Source organism: Triticum urartu, chromosome 3, assembly GCF_003073215.2.
Source record: "Triticum urartu cultivar G1812 chromosome 3, Tu2.1, whole genome shotgun sequence".
Lineage (NCBI taxonomy): Eukaryota > Viridiplantae > Streptophyta > Magnoliopsida > Poales > Poaceae > Triticum > Triticum urartu.
The window spans coordinates 517,435,828-517,441,291 of record NC_053024.1 but is presented as its reverse complement, the minus strand read 5'-3'; positions in this window follow the sequence as shown (position 1 = coordinate 517,441,291).

Sequence of the window (5,464 nt, the reverse complement as noted above, 5' to 3'; positions counted from 1 at the left end):
CTGAATTATAGGATGGTGTGGTATATTGAGCGAGATGTATTTGCAACTATTGATGATGATGATATTGTGTATCGCTTTCAATCATATAGGTCTCGCAAAGGGCTCTTACCTTGTCGAAGTGGTACGTTTTTAAATATGTATCAATTGTAATTGTTTCACTTGATGTTTATGCCTTCTCTTATGATATTTTGCTTTTTATGCCTTGAACGTGTTGACTCTTCTTCCACTGTTGATGAGGTTATGCAAGGCATTGATGAAGCAAACTATTGATTTGGTACTATTTTTATCATGTACTTTCTTTCAAGTTTTTATCTATTTCATTGTATTGTTAAGCATTGAGTTTAAATTATAAATTTTTAATGCAACCGAGCCATATTTTGTATGGTGTATCTTTTAAGGTAGCTAAAACCCTTATGGGCATTAACATTTTCCCTCGCGGCGATTTTTTTTGGCCCGGGGCTTGGTCCATTCCTGGCTCCGCCACTGCACCCAAGACACATCAAGATTCACCAAGCCGTGTGCCGGCAATCCTGGCTCCGCCACTGCACCCAAGACACATCAAGTTTCTGTTGTGCTTGGCAAAGTCGTGCGGATATTGTTCTTCACCACCACCGTTACCACGTCGTCGTGTTGCCAGAACTCATCTACTATCTCGCCTCTCTTGCTGGATTGAGAAGGCGAGGACGTCATCAAGCTGCACGTGTGCTGAACGTGGAGGTGTCATACGCTCGGTACTTGATCGGGACGGATGGTGAAGGTGTACGACTACATCAACCGCGTTGATAAACGCTTCCGCTTAGCGATCTACAAGGGTATGTAGATGCTCTCGCCCTTTCATAGTTATGGATCTCCATGGATAGATCTTGCGTGTGCATAGAAATTTTTTGTTTTCCATGCAACATTTCCCCAACAACCACCACCAACAGCATCGGTGATGCCCTGCATATGCTCAGATCTAAGTTTATCCTGTTTTCCCAATATGCACCATAGCCTACTTTCATCAATGCAAGCTCGAGCATCAACAACTGTCTGGGACAACAATAGACCATAACACAAGAATGGGTTTGGCTGGTCACCTCTGAAATGGCATACATAACGATAGTAATCCTGCATGGTCATCTTTCTACGCGTATTTTCAGCAGGTGCACTACTAGGAATAGCAGTAGCCGATGAACCAGCGGAAGTACCAACATTCCCGGTACTACCAGGCACATCGTTATCATAGGCCATCTGAACAGACAAATAAGGAACATCTATCTGAAACCACATTTTCCCACATGAAAAAAAACAATGGATAGGCATAAAAGCAAGTTTAAGAGAGGAGATTTTTTGCAGGCCTTCCGAACGACTAGAAATAATTATATCACGAGTAGAGGTTTCTATAGTAAGGCCACCTGCAATCAAAGCAGCAAGCCCCACAAACGTGGGAAAACTGTGAACTGTGGTCCATCACGGTCGGAAGGACCAATGATCCGTATGGAAATTTGTTCCATAGGCTCATCACCACTATCTTCTATGATTTTACTTGCCTCTCTAAATTTTTGTACCAAAGGATTAAACTCATTCAGCGGTTGAGGTCTATGTCAGAGAGGTTGTGACCTGGCTCGACTACTACATATATAACAAGGATCTTCATGCAAGATTCACCAACCATTGACTTGTACTTATCCCAAGCACAATCCTCGGCCAAGGGGATCATGGTGCAGAATGACCTAGGGCCTGTGTCGGCGTCATATCTTCCTTCCAACCTTACTAGAGAACTTTCTTCCACATCCATCACTTACCTCACCTTATCAACAAGTTCAACAAGAGTTGGATCATTAGGGAAACACAACACATGGCTTTGAGTGTTCACAAACTCCACACCGGTGCTGCCAGATTGGATGTTAAGAGCATCGCCATGATGTAAATGGACTATGATACGATACACCATCCTACATAAAAAGGCAATATAGCCAACCTTAACCCAGTTCACACATGACGGGTGAGTACCAGAAATGATTTGCATTGGTTGGCATCCTCCTATTACCTAATGACTAGTAAGTGTGCACGTGCAACGAACGTCTACATAAATATTATGACCAGATGTGAGCCTATTTGTGGAGGTCCGTGTTCAAGAAAGATAAGGCACGTGTGTCACTCTTGGAAATTAGTTCTCGAGAAAGAAAAGCCCCCATGTCGCATGCTCGAGTGATACGAATGGCGACCCCAGCGCCTCCCTTCCTTCCCTCCTATCTTGCTGTCATTGGTGAAAATTGTTGGGCAAATTGGTGTATGTTGTGAATTTAATATGTCATAAACAACTGATATACATCCTCTGAAGTTGATTCGTAAGAAGATTACTTGCTGGTTTCGCCAGATCTGGCTGCTTCTGCGCCGTCTCCACCCTTGGACTCTACACCATCGGGGACTTTGGGTTGGGGGTAGAGGTTGGTAGCATGAGGGTATGAGGCGAGGGACCGAATGGAACAGGGGCCGGCTGCCGGTACCAAGCCTTCCTCGAATGGGTCACCGGGTCCGTGGACGAGCTGACGAGGTTGGGTGAACTGTGAGTGTTGAATAAAATATGCCCTAGAGGCAATAATAAAGTTATTATTTATTTCCTCATATCATGATAAATGTTCATTATTCATGCTAGAATTGTATTAACCGGAAACATAATACATGTGTGAATACCTAGACAAACATAGTGTCACTAGTATGCCTCTACTTGACTAGCTCGTTAATCAAAGATAGTTGAGTTTCCTAGCCATGGACATGAGTTGCAATTTGATTAATGGGATCACATCATTAGGAGAATGATGTGATTGACTTGACCCATTCCGTTAGCTTAGCACTTGATCGTTTAGTATGTTGCTATTGCTTTCTTCATGACTTATACATGTTCCTATGACTATGAGAATATGCAACTCCCGTTTACCAGAGGAACACTTTGTGTGCTAAAAAACGTAACAACGTAAATGGGTGATTATAAAGGTGCTCTACAGGTGTCTCTAAAGGTACTTGTTGAGTTGGCGTATATCGAGATTAGGATTTGTCACTCCGATTGTCGGAGAGGTATCTCATAACGCCCTCGATGCGGCTATATCTCCCACGTGTCGAGGCACGACTTAGAGGCATAACCGCATTGAAAGCAATGTCGCAAGTCAGGAAATCATCACACATCCCATGTACATAAATAAGATAAAGGGGAGGTACATAGTTGGCTTACACTCGCCACGTCACATCAAAGTACATAAATAACATCCATCATACAAATCACTCATGGCCCGACTACGGTGCCAAAATAGAAAATACCCCCAACATGCGACAAGGCCCTGAATCGATAACCCCAACTAGGCACCACTACTGATCATCCGGAAAAGACACGTAGTATCGCTGAGAGTCCTCGTCGAACTCCCACTTGAGCTCGTAATCGTCAACTGGAGCATAAACACCTGGACCTGCATCTGGAGTTTTAGTATCTGTGAGCCACAGGGACTCAGCAATCTCACACCCGCGCGATCAAGACTATTTAAGCTTATAGGACAGGTACGGCAATATAAGTGGAGCTGCAGCAAGCGACTAGCATATATGGTGGCTAACTTACACGCAAATGAGAGCGAGAAGAGAGGGCGAAGCACGAGCGAGAAGCTAGAGGAACATCCTGCGCAAGCATAACTCCAACACCGTGTCCACTTCCCGGACTCCGCCGAGAAGGGGCCATCACGGTAACACACACGGTTGATTCATTTTAATTAAGTTTAGTTAAAGTTATCTACAACCGGACATTAACAAATTCCCATCTGCCCATAACCGCGGGCACGGCTTTCGAAAGATCAATCCCTGCAGGGGAGTCCCAACTTAGCCCATAACAAGCTCTCACGGTCAACGAAGGAATAGACCTCCACCCAAGACACACCGATCAGACTCGGTATCTTGGTACAACAAGATGATTCGACAGGTTAAAACAAGTCCAGCAACACCGCCCGAATGTGCCGACAAATCCCGATAGGAGCTGCACATATCTCTTTCTCAGGGCACACTCAGATGAGACTAGCTACGAGTAAAACCAACCCTCAAGTTTCCCCGAGGTGGCCCCGCAGGCAGCTCAGTTCGGACCAACACTCAGAGGAGCACTGGCCCGTGGGGGGCTAAAATAAAGATGACCCTCGGGCTCCGGAAACCCAAGGGAAAAGAGGCTAGGCGGCAAATGGTAAAACCAATGTTGGGCATTGCTGGAAAAGCTTTAATCAAGACGAACTATCAAGGGGTTCCCATTATAGCCCAACCGCGTAAGGGACGCAACAATCCGGGAACATAACACCGATATGACGGAAACTAGGGCGGCAAGAGTGGAACAAAACACTAGGCGAGAGGCCGAGCCTTCCACCCTTTACCAAGTATATAGATGCATTAAGATAACATAGCAAGATAATGATATCCCAACAAGTAAATAAATGTTCCAATAAGGAACGGCTCCAATCTTCACCTGCAACTAACAACGCTATAAGAAGGGGCTGAGCGAAGCGGTAACATAGCCAATCAACGGTTTGCTGGGACAATGGGAGGTTAGAGGTTCAATCATGCAATTGGGAGGCTGACAAGCAAGTGGTAGGCATCGTAGCAGTGGCAAAGCAAAAGAGCGAGCAAACTAGCATAGCAAAGATAGTAGTGATTTCGAGGGTATGATCATCTTGCCTGCACAGTTGTCAGAGTTGACTGGATCCTCAAAAGCACACTCAACGGGCTCCTCGTTAGCGAACTCGTCTCCCGGCTCTACCCAACAACACAAACAAGCAACAAGGATACAATCAACCACGTGCAAGGGCAACAATAATATGCAAAGACGGTATGCTATGCGGGATGCGATGCGGGATGCAAAATGCAAGACGTTACAGAAAATGCAGGAACTTGGCCTCACCTTGGAAAACCAAGTGTGCCACTGGATAGAGGGGACGAAATCGCTTGAAAACGATATAAAGATCATAGGATTCGGAGCTACGGTTTGGAAATGGCGAGCGTTTTACGAAACGAACCGATCTGCGATTTACAGCAAGTAGGCTCCTAAATGCAACGAAAAGAACATGCTACAGCCACCAAACATGAAAACAAAAGACATGGCAGTGATGTACACAAGATGGTTAACAAAACACTAGCACTGAGCGATAGGCAAATTCATCCATTAAGAGGTTCAAACAAGCATGGCAAAAATGAATATGCAAAACAGATTCCAGACTTAGTGAAATTAACACTAGCCTGAAATTTCAGATCACGAAGCCCTCTTCGGAGCAGCAAAACAACATGATAGATAACCTGAACATGACAAGTAAGAACATGGCATGGAGCTACTCAACAAGCTTAACAAAAGACCCAAAGTGACCTGGGGCCAAAAGGGTTCACAAAATACTCTACCGAGCTCACGAACATAGCTCGAACACAATCAGTTTTCAGACTTAGTGAAAACTGAGACATGCTGAAATAT